Genomic DNA, 14,974 nt, shown 5'->3' on the forward strand with positions numbered 1-14,974 from the left:
ATACGTATACGACGACACAATAATTTTTTTAAATTGCGGATACGGGTACAACAGAACACGACAATAAAATTTTATATATATTATGTTAAAGTACTTCATGTGAATGAAAATGTTGATACTTCCCATTAATAAATAATCTCTTCTTTTTCTTTTCTGTTTTCACATAAAGCTCTCTATCATTACACAAAATATGACATAACATAAGTAATACATTTCTAAGTTCAATTTCATTAAACAAAATATGTCATAACTCATAACAAAGGTCATTTTCAAGTTCAATCTATACCGCTAATAAAAAGGCTTGTACAAAAATAGGCAAAAAGAGAACACTCTCTAAGTTCAATTCATAGCATTAGCATTTCCAATCTCTTCATCATTGGTAAAAATTACCATCTTCTTGTCCAGTTTATCAAAAGATAAGCTAGCAACTTTAAGAACTCCAACTCCTTCAAATGAGTCAAATACATTACCTCCAATATCACATACCTTATCATCTCCTTTGTAACGATGAGTATTTCTTGAAAGAAATTAAAGATTAGAATGCACAAATACTAAATCTTCTGCACATTGAGGACTCATCTTGTTTCTCCTCATTGAGTGGATAACAGAATATGTGCTCCAATTCCTCTGACAACAAGATGATGAGTAAGGCTGTCCAAGAAGCTTTTAAGGTCAAGTTTTGAAGTTAGGTATGGAAGCCCCGTGAATTAACCTCCAAGACTTAAGATCTAAAAGTCATCTATCTTGTAGTGAATCAAATGAATCAAAATTATCAAGTACTCTTGAAAGTCTAGCAAATTCTTGAAAAATCATCTTCCTTTCTTCGGTAGAAGGAAAATATCATTTTCAACACTAGTTCCTTTCCTCTCAGATTTTTACATCCTTATATAGAGGAAGGCGATTTGGTACTTCATCAAGCCATTCACTACAATAATATCTATATAAACAAATATAATCAAATTTTATTAATTTATAACAAGTAAAAGAAAACTACAATAATACCTATATAAACAAATATAATCAAATTTTATTAATTTATAATAAGTAAAAAAATATATCATATATTTTATCTTATAATAACAACTAACAATCGAAGATATGTCATTAAAATTTACCTCGGATTCAATGAATGAGCCATGCAATAAAGTGATGTACTACTCTTAGTCCACTAACGAATAAGAATATCATACACCACTTCATAAAATATTGATCTTTCATCTCCTTATTCTTTCCTTCATGCTTATATATGTGTCTTCACTTTTTCAATCATTTCATCCTTCATCTCATAAATTAAGTGAAGAGTTATTAGTTAAATAAGTTGTGTTAATTTTACAAAAAAAATTTACTATAATCTGTAATCTGTCTAAAATCTATATAAAAGTATGATTTATAATTGCTCCTCGCAATCTTTTTAGTTGATCTATTTTTTAATTTCTCCTATTAAAATATAGCCTTAAAACTTAGTACAATAAAACTTTCTAATTTCTCATTTTACTTAAAGACAGTAGGCTCAAGTGGTGTTGTATTAATAATTTACATTTGATATACTAAGTGCATAAGTGAATCACATGCAAGAAATCACTTGTTAAAAAACATTTTATTTATTTTTAATAACTTTTCAAATTGTTAAATTGGTGGTAATATTGTGGTTAATTACTAAAATGTAATGTTGTGGGTAACTTGCATAGCATCCTGCTTCACTAATTATTTGAAATTGTTTAAGATGTCAATGTTATGGTTAATTACTAAAGACACTATTGCTGACATAATAACCTCTATACGAATTGTTGATATGAATAGAAAAGGAACAATTCAAATAGGATCTACTAACATCACTGAAAACATTGTTAAAATACTTTTACGAGAAGATTTTATCGATAACGTAAGGAAACATCGGGAACGCAACAAATATTTTTTGGTTTTAACCCTACGACATAAAAGGAATAGAAAAGGACCACATAGAACTATTTTAAATTTACGACAGATCAGTCGACCAGGTCTACGAATCTATTCTAACTATCAACAAATCCCTAGGATTTTAGGCGGGATGGGGATTGTAATTCTTTCTACTTCTCGGGGTATAATGACAGACCGGGAGGCTCGACTAGAAGGAATCGGTGGAGAAATTTTGTGTTATATATGGTAATCTATCCGGTATACGAATTGCATCCGAAACTCTCCATTTGTGCAAAGAAAAAAGAAAAAAGCATGGGTTGTCTAATAGAACTCCTCCTGCCCTACGGTAGTTGATACGTCAAAGGAGTTTTACCTGGAATAAAAGAACAAAAAATAGTCTGGTTTTGAAATTATCACTCATCTTTTTGAAACTTTGTTTTGGTATTATACTGGCTATAAAATTGATGCGAAAATGAAAGAGTTAGGAGATGACATGGTTAAACACTGTGCAGGGTTTCCATTAGCCATCATTATATTGGGAGGAATTTTGGCTATAAAGTATCCTTCATGAACTGAATGGCTGAAGGTATCTGCAAATATGAAATCATACTTGAAGAACGATAAATGTGAAGTAGTAAGAGATGTGTTAGTATTAAGCTATGATGATTTGCCTCCCTATTTAAAATCATGTTTCCTTTAGTTAAGCCATTTTGCAGAGGATTATGAGATACCTGTGGATAGATTGATTCAGTTATGGGTTGCCGAAGGTATTGTTTCATCAAAGCAAGAAGAAGGAAGGAGATGAAGGGCAAATAGCGGAAGATGTGACAGAACGATACTTAATGGAGCTTGTGGAGAGGTGCATGATTCAAGTACGAGAAAGAGACGTCGAAACCTTAAATATGAGAAGTTTTCATATGCATGATCTAATGAGAGATGTATGCTTGTCAAAGGCTAAACAAGAAAAATTCTTATATGTTGCTGATCAGTCAAATGCGTGCCAGTTAGCCACAATTGGGAGGGTTCGCAGGATTTCTGTACACAAATTGTTTCCGATTCAATGCATTAAAAGTCCATGTCTTCGATCACTTTTGTTCTTCGATGCGTTTTTACCGGACGAGGAACTGGAAAAGGTTTTACTATTGACAATGGTAAGGTACTACGATTACCACGAAGATGAATTTTTCAATCCACTGGTTTGGAAATTTATGTTTCAATAATTTTAATTATCTTAAGAGTCTTAGATTACGAAAGAGGAGGAGATGCAGGATGCAAGTTACCCAATGACATTGGTAAACTCATCCATTTAAGATTCTTTAGACTAAGGGATTTGAACTTCTGGAGTTCAAAGTTGCCATCATCTCTAGGCAACTTAAGGTTCTTGCAAACATTGGATTTAAGAATTATAGGAAGATGGTCAAACTCTATTCGTGTACCTAACGTGATATGGAGGATGGAGAAACTAATACATTTATATCTCCCTAGCAAATGTAAAAGCAAAACAAAGTTGAAGTTGGGTATATTGAAAAACCTCCAAACACTTGTGAATTTCAACACAAAAAATTGTTACCTAAAGGATCTTATTAACATGACAAATATTAGAGAGTTGGAGATTCAAGGGCACTTCAATATTGAAGATTTTTACACGGAGGAGTTGGGTAGGAACCCAGCCATCGTTTAAAGTAAATATCTTCATTCCTTGTCTATCATCACTGATGAAGGAAGAATAGATCCAAGACATTTGACTCACCTCCTTTCAAGCTGCAATAGCAATTCTAGGTTGAGCTTAGATGTGAAGATAAGAAGGCTACCAAAGTACCACTACTTGTGTTCAAATCTCGCTTACATAAAGTTGAGAAAGTGCAAGCTTGAAGAAGATCCAATACCAACACTTGAGAAACTGCCTTACTTAAGGATGCTTGAATTTCATGAAGAGGCTTTCATAGGAAAGGAAATGCTTTGGTGTGGACAAGCTTTTGCTAAAGTTGAGTCTCTGTTCAGAACAAGGAAAATTAAAGCAAGTTGGATGACTATTAAGGAGGATTTGAAGAAAGCCCATGATAGGCTGTGGTGGGACTTCATTGTAGACTGAGGCTCCTTAAAAACCCCATTCGGATAATTATGAACTGTATTACTACTACTATACCAGCCATTTGAAATGGGTTCAAACCATTCCAGGTGTTCGAAAAGATGACCCCTTTCACCTTTTCTTTTCTTTTTGCCATTGCCATAGAGCATTTAGGACACCTCATAGATGACGTGGTTAAAGGTGACAAATGAAAGCCCATCAAACTGTCTGAAGATAGGCCACAAATTTCGCATTTGTTCGTCACCGATGACCTTGTTCTGTTCTATAAAGTAGACATGAAGCACGGTGAAGTCCAAAGAATGCTACAAGAACAGAGCAGATATTCTGCCCATAAAATTACTACATCCAAGATGCAAATATATTTCTCGTCAAATTTGAATGAAAATATATGCAGTTTACTTAAATTTCACTTCTCATGACAACTTTTAAAATTATAACTTCATTCTCTACCGAAGTTAAAAGGTTTATCTTTTTTCTTGAATGCTGCAATCAGAACCAATTAAAACTTCAAAAACGTTAAGCAAACAAGCGTGCATTAACAAATGGAAAACCAAAAAGTTTTTTGAAATTTAAATGATTTTAACATTTATATTTTACATATATTTAGACATGAATATAAAATAATTTTTTTTAAAATATACAATTTTTTTAAAAAAATTAGTATATTATTCGTATCTTTTCATGAGAAAAGAATAACTCTATTTTGGCAATTAGTGCAATCTGATTTAATTGGTAATCAAATATTATTGACTCCCCTTTTATTTTTGGTCAATTTGATTACATCAATTTATTCTTTTGCCTTTTGCCTTTTTTTATTTTTTATTTATTCAGAATCACTTTGTTACATTATTGGGTTAAGAATCCAATTTTCGTTGCAAAGTACTTTGTTACATCATGAGAATCACTTAAACCTATTGCACAAGCAACAATTTATGGTTCAAACATTGCACAATGTTGTCTTTTGCCAATATACATCGTTTTTCGGTGCTTTACTTAAACATGCAGCAAGGAATTGATAAAAATAAAAATAAAAGATTGGTTTCAATAAAATTAGCTGTTCTTTGTTTTAGCTTCCATTAATTAGGAATACTTTCCAAAGCAATTGGATTGGAATCTAATTTCCCTTGTGCACTACTCTCATCCTTCCACGGGAATCACCTAAACCTATGTCCACAAGCAAGAATTGTTTAGTTTAATTTAGCTTTGAACCATATAATCACTTGTAAGATAAACCAAAAATTCCAATATATCAACTGTCTTTGGTCACAAAAAAAAAATTGCTCTCTCATGGATTTCTCTGCTGTTTCTTCTGCTCTCAAAACAATCGGCGAGCTAACACAAGAAGTCACATCCTTGTGGGGCGTTGATGAACAAGTTGAGGGCTTGGCAAGTGAGTTGAGATGGATGCAAAGCTTCCTGAAGGTGGCAGATGGAATAAAAGTTGACAATGAGCTGATACGTACCAGTGTTGTTGAGATCAGAGAGTTGGCCTACGATGCTGAAGATGTGATCGAGACGTTTTCCCTCAAAGTTGCTTCCAAAAGGAAAGGTGGATTTTCAAATTGTATCAAAAGATCCGCTTGTTTCCTCAAGGAGGGGTGCCTGCTCCACCAGATCAAGTCAGAGATAGAGAAAATCACAGCTAAAATCAAAGAATTGACTCGACAATTAAAGACGTATGATGTATCAAAGTTCGGGGTTGATGGAGAAGGACCAAGTTCTTCAACTGAAAGGCGGGTGTCAAGGCGGTCTTATCCTCACGTTATGGATGATAACATTGTTGGATTGGGTAAGGATATCAAGAAACTTGTCCCAGTGCTTCTCGATGAGCAAAGTGAATGTAGGGTTATCTCCATATGCGGAATGGGTGGTCTGGGCAAGACCACTCTTGCCAAGAAAATATATCATGAAAGCCAAGTTGTTGGTCATTTCAAACACTTGGCTTGGGCATATGTTTCTCAAAACTGTCAAGAAAGAAAAGTTTGGGAAGACATTTTATCTGATCTTAACATCTTAAGTGAAGCTGACAAGAAGATGAAGGTTGAAAAATTATCAGAGAAGTTATCGAGTTTCTTGGAGAAAAACAAATGTTTGGTGATACTCGATGATATTTGGAACACCGAGGTTTGGGATAACTTAAAACCAGCATTTTCGGCAAGAGAGACGAAAAGCAAGATCTTACTCACCTCTCGGAACAAGGAGATAATTTCACATGCCGACAAAAATGGTTTCCTATATGAATTGCAGTGCCTAAACTACGAACAGAGTTGGGAACTATTCCAAAAGATTGCCATTCCCCCAACAAATTCTCCAGGTAATATGTTTATTGATTTCATAATCGTGAAATTATTATTCTATCTTAATATATACTGCAACAATTACTCTACATTCTTCTTCTTCTTTTTTTTCTAAAAAAATTTTATATTCTAAATTAACACAATGATTTATTTTACTCACCAACTTTACAAAAACAAAAAAAAAAGTCATTTTATCCCTTTATTTAATTTTCTTCTCTTTTAACATATGAACTTATATTGTTTGTTAAACCACCCTCAAATGGATGGAAAAGTTAATATTTTTTAACTCTGTTGATGCGACATCCACATAGCATTGACAATAGCAATTAATTGATTTTTTAAAATTAAATTTATTAAATATATATTTATAATTTTTATGGTGTTTTGATAATTTTTAATTTTTAAAAAATATTTTTTATAATTTTTAAAATTTTAAAAGTTAATTAATTATTGACATCAGATTCACATGCAACCCACATGTATGTCACTTCAACAAAGTTAACAGATGTTAATTTTTTCATCTATTTTGAGGATGATTTGACAAACAACTCAAGTTTAAGGGCTAAAAGAACCAAAAAATTAATTGAATGGGCTAAAATGACCCTTTTTATAACGTTCAAAAGGTCAAATAAATCATTGTGCCTTGTAAATTTATTTTCAAATTGAGAAATTAATTTATTTTAATTTTTTTCTAAACGTTACTTTGGGTGGCCTATAAACATTTCTAGGTTCCTTGCAATCTTTAACATTTCATGTTATAAATCTATAATTTATATAAAAGTGCAAGATTGGAGAAATTCAATGAGAATATTCATTAATTTTCTATAATATTATTAAATTAATTTTAAAAATAATTATAATGTAATTTTAAATTATTAGTTCAAACAAGTTGTGCTAATTTTAAAATAAAGTTATTACTTGAATAAAATTCTAACCATAAAATATATCTATAATTTGTATCTATAATTTAGAATACCCTTTATTTTTATCATATTACTAAATTCACATTTAAAAAAAATTGAAGTGCACTAGAAGTTAAGATAATTATAAAATTTAATTATAATTTAATAAAAATTGTGATAATTACACGTTTAAAAATAAATATAATTTAAGTTTTAATTATTAATTAAAAAAAGTCATACTAATTTTAAAATAAAGTTATTACTTGAATGTAACTCTAACAATAAAATATAGGAAAACATTTGTGATAATTATAATTACAATTTAAATTACAATTATTAGTTAAACTATTTTGATGTAAAAAAGGAGTAGTGTTAATTTTATTAATGAAAAATAGAATTCTTACTTAATAAAATTTTAAGCATATTAGTTATCTCTTAATTAATTATTATTTTGAATAATATTTCTTTACATTAATTACATAAAGTAAAATTATATTATATGTTGAATATGTTTAAAATATTTTAATTCTGATTTGAAATTTTTATATTATAATATTTGAATTCATAAGTTATTATATTCAATAATTTAAATAAAAATATCATTTTACGTTAGTTATTGTAATTAAAAATTAAATATTTTAAAATTTTGATTAAATATTAAAGGTGTAAAATCACATGCAACACATATGGCAATAGAAGTTAGTATATGGTGTAATTATTACATTTTCATGAAGTTAATTAAATTTTGATACTCTTTGAACAAATAAAAATATTATAAAACTAGGCTCAAGTGGCGTTGTATTAAGAATTTCCATTTATTTTTAATTAAAAAACATTTTATTTATTTTTAATAACTTTTAAAATTGTGGTTAATTACTAAAATGTAATGTTGTGGGTAACTTGCATTGCATCCTGCTTCACTAATTATTTGAAATTGTTTAAGATGTCAATGTTATGTGGTTAATTACTAAACTGTAGTCTGGTTTTGAAGTTTTGTTTTGGTATTATACAGGCTATAAAATTGATGCGAAAATGACGGAGTTGGGAGAGGACATGGTTAAACACTGTGCAGGGCTTCCATTAGCCATCATTATATTGGGAGGAATTTTGGCTACAAAGTATCCTTCATTAACTGAATGGCTGAAGGTATCTGCAAATGTAAAATCATACTTGAACAATGATAAAGGTGAAGTACTAAGAGATGTGTTGGCATTAAGTTATGATGATTTGCCTCCCTATTTAAGACCATGTTTTCTTTATTTAAGCCACTTTCCGGAAGATTATGAGATACCTGTGGATAGATTGATTCAGTTATGGATTGCCGAAGGTATTGTTTCATCAAAGCAAGAAGGAGATGAAGGGCAAATAGCGGAAGATGTGGCTGAAGGTCATTTGCTGGAGCTTGCAGAAAGATGTATGATTCAAGTACGAGAAAGAGACATTGCAACCTTAAAGATAAGAAGTTTTCAGATGCATGATCTAATGAGAGATGTTTGCTTGTCCAAGGGAAAACAACAAAAATTCCTCTATATTGCAGATCAGTCAAATGCTGCCAGTTATCCACTATTGGGAGGGTTCGTAGAATTTCTGCACACAAATTTTTTTGGATACAGTGCATTAAAAGTCCGCGCCTTCGATCACTTTTGTTCTTCGATAAGTTTGTACCGAGGGAGGAAGAGGACAATATTTTGCCATTGACAATGATGAGCTACTTCGACAACCACGACGATGAAATTTTCAATCCACTTGTTTGCTTTGTCGCACTTTTTGGTTTAAGTGTGTTAGGTACTAAATTTAGGGGAATTTGGAAATATATGTTCAATAATTTTAATTTTCTTAGAGTGTTAGATTACGAAAGTGGAGGAGATGCAGGGTGCAAGTTACCCAATGACATTGGTAAACTCATCCATTTAAGATTCTTGAGACTAAGGGATTTGAACTTCGTGAGTTCCAAGTTTCCATCATCTCTAGGCAACTTAAGGTGCTTGCAAACATTGGATTTAAGAATCAAAAGCGAGTGTTCAAACTCTATTCATGTACCTAACTTGTTATGGAGGATGCAGCAACTAAGACATCTATATCTCCCCCAGCAATGTAATCGTAAAACAAAGTTGAAGTTGGGTACATTGAAAAACCTCCAAACACTTGTCAACTTCAACACCAAGAATTGTTATGTAAAGGATCTTATCAACATGACAAACCTTAGAGAGTTGGAGATTCGAGGGTCCTTCAATATTGAAGATTTTAACACGGAGGAGTTGGACAAGAATCCACCTATCATCCAAAGTAAATATCTTCATTCCTTGTCTATTATCAATGATGAAGGAAGAATAGATCCAGGACATTTGGCACACCTCCTTTTGAGTTGCGAAAACATTTCTAAGTTGAGGTTAGATGTGGAGATAAGAAGGTTACCAGAGTACCACTACTTGTCTTCAAATCTCGCTTACATAAAGTTGAGAAGATGCAAGCTTGAGGAAGATCCAATGCCAACACTTGAGAAACTGCTTTACTTAAGGATGCTTGAATTACATGAAGCAGCTTTCATAGGAAAGGAAATGTTTTGCTGTGGACAAGCTTTTGCTAAACTTGAGTCTCTAAGCCTTAAGGGGCTTAACAATCTGGAGGAGTGGAAGGTGGGTAAAGAAGCCATGGCTTCTCTTCAACGATTGGAGATACAAAAATGCAGACAGCTAAAAAAGCTTCCAGATGGACTGAGGTTCATTGCAACCCTCCTAGAACTGAAGATTGAATCAATGCCAAAGGCATTCAAGGATAAAGTGGCAGAAGGGGGAGAAGATTTCTGCAAAGTCCGACATGTTCCTTCTATCATATTCCAAGACTGCATGTGATAGTAATTATGATTAATGCCAGGTAACTCATAAATCTTTGTTGTAGGAAATACTTTAACCCTTTTGTCTATATATAAACTATTTTGCATGTTTAGATTCTTTCTAGGTTTGCTTCTTATACGATCTGTTTTTGGCAATGTCTCATATTCCCACAGGATTTGTCATTTGAATTAAAAGTGGTAGAAAATGTTTTCAACAGTGTGCATGTTAAGCACGTTCGTGAGGGTCAGCAGATGGAATTTGGAAGATTGAAATTAACTGGCATTGTCTTTTATTTCAAGTGAAAAAAGGTGTTGTCTTATCTTTTGTTCTCCAACATGATTCTTCAACTACTTCATATGATATTGACATTTTTAAACTTTTCCTCTTGAGGTATAGAAGCCATTGCCCTTTTTTTTTTTTTTATTCTGCTGCTGTTCTTCATGGGACCAAATGTATTTAGAAAAGTTGTAACAGTACTGTGTGAAATTGTGTACGTGATGTGAGAGTTTTATATTGTGAAATTGGAGAGTGGAAATTATCTTGTAGTCTTTATATGTGTGGATTCTATTGTTTTTCAGGTGAAATTGTTTTTTTTTTGTTCTTTTTGGTATAATTTTCAAATTTGTAACTGCTTAAAAAATATAATATGATATTAATATTAATGTCTGATGCATTTATTCAATTTTTAAGTAAATGAATTTAAAGGTAAAATTGTATCATTATAACAATAATTAAAAAAATAAATTGATTTGAGATATTTACAAAAAAAAAATAATCAAAAGGCATTTTATAAATGGAACTATTAACGTGTAGATTTCTTTCATAAATATATAATACTTTCAACATGCAAAAATAATACAACCACATTTTGTTATACATTAAATGGTAGTGATAAATTATATAAAATCTAACATAAAATTGAAACGCAATACTAAAACAAAATTATTCCTCTAAATTGTATCAAAGTGACAAACTTCAGAAAATAATTCAAAATAAAAAACTTTGTAAAATATGTCCGGAATTAGTGTGTGACTAAATTAGTATCATGAATCAACTCCACACCAATTCAATTAATAAAATACTAAAAAACCTTATAAATCAACTCACTCTGAATGCTCTCCCCACCTGCTCTCTTGTTCCATCCCCCACGTTGCCGTTAAAATATATGAGCAATTTTTTTAAAATTCACCAACTGACCTGACACCTATTCATATTCGACCACCACTGACTTCATTGCATTCGCCCCCTCCTCTGTAGTCTCACCAAACAATATAGTGTCATCAACGAAAAACAAATGTGTCACCACTATCCCACCCCTCTGTTGATAAGTTAAATTAAAAAAGGGGTTGAAAAGTCAAAAATGGTGGGAGGTGCAATTGGCACCGAAAGAAAAAAAATAGTTGGCAAGTTGTTTAAAGTTGAAAAGGATAATTGCAATTTTGGTCCCTAATTTTTTAGGTCATTTGCAAGTTAGTCCCTGAACTTCAACTATAAATAGGCCTAACCATTTCTCATTTCAACCATCCCAACCAATCTTTCTCTCTTAGTTTTCTCTCTTCTCCCATTTGAGAATTCTTAAGGAATTCTATTTGTTTGTAATATTTTGGAGATAGTAAAGTTATCATCTGGTGCTAGTGCCTGAGGACGTAGGTATAATTTACCGAACCTCGTTAAATCTCTTGTGTTCTTTCTTGTCCTATTTTTCTTTCAATATTTGAGGGTATAATAGTAGTATTTAATTGTGCTATTAAATTACTATAGTAGGGATATTCTGTCTAAGGAAAGACTTGGTATTTAAGAGATCCATGTGATCCACCTCTCTTCCCTGGGAATTGAACTTTGTGTGATTTTTTAGTACAATAATTTACACGCTTCCGACCCTATTGGAACAACAAGTGGTATCAAGAGCCGAAGGTTAATCGTAGTATGCTCTGTGGTTGCAGTTTAAACTGATCTTCCACATCAGAAAAGATTTCCTTAGGTATATTGAAAGATTATGGAGAAAACGGTCGGTGTAGGAGCTTCAACATCGTCCATGTGGACAAGACCGACAATTGCAAATGCAAGATTGGCCGTGGAGATCTTTGATGGCACGGCCCATTTTGGTATGTGGCAAAGTGAGGTTCTAGATGCCCTTTTTCAGCAGGGTCTAGACATTGCCATTGATGAAGAGAAACCAGATGATGTACAGGAGAAAGATTGGAAGGCGATCAATCGGTTGGCATGTGGCACAATTCGATCATGCCTTTCTCGAGAGCAGAGGTATGCTTTTTCAAAGGAGACTTCTGCAAATAAGTTGTGGGTGGCACTTGAAGAAAAATTTTTGAAGAAAAACAGTCAAAATAAGCTCCACTTGAAGAAAAGACTGTTTCGCTTCACATACGTCCCAAGTACCACAATGAATGATCACATCACCAAATTTAATCAGTTAGTCACTGATTTGCTGAATATGGATGAGACATTCAAAGATGAAGATTTGGCTTTGATGCTTTTGGGGTCACTTCCTGAGGAGTTTGAGTTCCTAGAAACTACTCTACTTCATGGCAGGAGTGATATATCTCTAAGCGAAGTCTGTGCGGCCTTATACAGTTATGAACAGAGAAAGAAGGACAAACAGAAAAACTCAATCAGAGATACAGAAGCTTTAGTAGTCCGAGGTCGTTCATACACTCGGAAGAAAACTCAAAAGGGGAGATCAAAGTCAAAGTCCAGACTCGGGAAAGATGAATGTGCTTTTTGTCATGAGAAAGGCCACTGGAAGAAAAATTGTCCAAAGCTGAAGAATAAGGGAAAAGCTGCTGTAGATGCTTGTGTTGCTAAGCATGATACTAGTGACTCTGAACTATCACTGGTTGCATCATCATCGTCGCTCCATTCAGATGAGTGGATATTGGATTCGGGTTGTACCTATCATATGTCCCCTAACCGGGAGTGGTTCTCTGATTTAGTAGAACTAAATGGAGGAGTTGTTTATATGGGCAATGACAATGCCTGTAAAACTGTTGGGATAGGTTCAATCCAATTAAAGAATCAAGATGGATCAACCAGAGTTCTGACTGATGTTCGGTACGTGCCCAGTTTGAAGAAAATCTCATCTCATTGGGAGCCTTGGAATCCAATGGTTCAGTTGTTACTATGAGAGATGGGATTTTGAAAGTGACATCTGGCGCACTTGTGATATTGAAGGGCATCAGGAAAAATAACTTGTATTACTACCAAGGTAGTACAGTTATTGGAGCAGTCGCTGCAGCTTCCGATAACAAAGACTTGGACTCAATGCAGTTGTGGCATATGAAGTTGGGACATGCCAGCGAAAAATCCTTCCAAATTCTGGCAAAGCAAGGATTGTTGAAAGGTGCAAAGGCTTGCAAATTAAAATTTTGTGAGCATTGTGTTCTGGGAAAGCAAAAGAGAGTGAAATTCGGCACTGCTATCCATAATACAAAAGGTATTTTGGAATATATTCACTCAGATGTGTGGGGGCCTTCCAAAACACCTTCGTTGGGAGGAAAACACTACTTTGTTACTTTTGTTGATGACTTTTCCAGAAGAGTTTGGGTGTATACCATGAAAACTAAAGATGAAGTGCTTGGAGTTTTTCTTAAATGGAAAACTATGATCGAAAACCAGACTGGCAAGAAAATCAAGCGGCTTAGGACGGACAATGGAGGGGAATATAAAAGTGATCCGTTCTTCGATGTGTGCCAAGAGTATGGTATTGTTCGACACTTCACAGTTAGGGATACACCACAACAGAATGGAGTGGCAGAGCGTATGAATCGAACATTGCTGGAGAAAGTTCGATGTATGTTGTCCAATGCTGGGTTGGGCAAGCAATTTTGGGCTGAGGCTGTGACATACGCTGGCCATCTTGTTAATCGTTTGCCATCATCTGCATTAGAAAGAAAAACTCCTATGGAGGTATGGTCTGGAAAACCGGCTACAGATTATGATTCCTTACATGTGTTTGGATCCACTGCATATTACCATGTGAAGGAGTCAAAGTTAGATCCGAGGGCAAAGAAAGCTCTCTTTATGGGAATCACTTCTGAAGTGAAGGGATTTCGTCTTTGGTGCTTAAGCACAAAGAAAATGATCTGTAGCAGAGATGTTACCTTTGATGAATCTGCCACATTGAAAAAGGTAGCAGATAAAGATATTCAGACGAGCAATACTCCACAGCAGGTGGAGTGTACTCCAAAACAGGTGGAGTTTAAGCAGATGGGGATTTGCCCAGTTAATAAGTCTAATTCTCCAGCCACAATGGAGGAATTAGAGGTTGAAGAGGTTCTGACCCAAGAACCACTAAGTACACCAGAACCAGTTGCAGTTGCAAGGCCACGGAGAGAAATTCGTAAACCTGCTCGATTTACTGATATGGTGGCCTACGCCCTTCCCGTTGTTGATGATATTCCTATCACTTATCAAGAAGCAATGCAAAGCTTAGAAAGTGATAAATGGAAAAGCGCCATGGATGAAGAAATGCAGTCTCTCCGGAAGAACAATACTTGGGAGTTGGCGCAATTACCGAAAGGTAAAAGGGCAATCGGATGCAAGTGGGTATTCGCAAAGAAAGATGGATCTCCTAGCAAGAAGGATATTCGCTACAAGGCAAGATTGGTAGCTAAAGGCTACGCTCAGAAGGAGGGAATTGACTACAATAATGTATTTTCCCCTGTTGTGAAGCATTCCTCCATTAGAATTTTGTTGGCCTTGGTAGCACAGTTGAATTTGGAGCTAGCTCAACTTGATGTTAAGACGGCTTTCTTGCATGGTGAGTTAGAAGAGGAGATCTATATGACTCAGCCAGAAGGATACATAGATGCTGGTGGTAGAAATTGGGTTTGTAAGCTTAACAAATCGCTATATGGATTGAAGCAATCCCCGAGGCAGTGGTACAAGCGATTTGATAGCTTTATGAGAAGGCAGAAGTACACAAGAAGCAAATATGACAAT

At 33.8% G+C, this 14,974-nt stretch overlaps 1 pseudogene; it reads left to right on the forward strand.

Moving 5' to 3' along the window:
- Positions 1–5,173: 5,173 nt before the first annotated feature.
- LOC107935630 (probable disease resistance protein At1g58602) lies at positions 5,174–10,566 on the forward strand (annotated as a pseudogene).
- The last annotated feature ends 4,408 nt before the right edge of the window (positions 10,567–14,974 follow it).

The sequence above is a fragment of the Gossypium hirsutum genome, chromosome D11 (genome assembly GCF_007990345.1).
Source record: "Gossypium hirsutum isolate 1008001.06 chromosome D11, Gossypium_hirsutum_v2.1, whole genome shotgun sequence".
NCBI classification, from domain to species: Eukaryota; Viridiplantae; Streptophyta; class Magnoliopsida; order Malvales; family Malvaceae; genus Gossypium; species Gossypium hirsutum.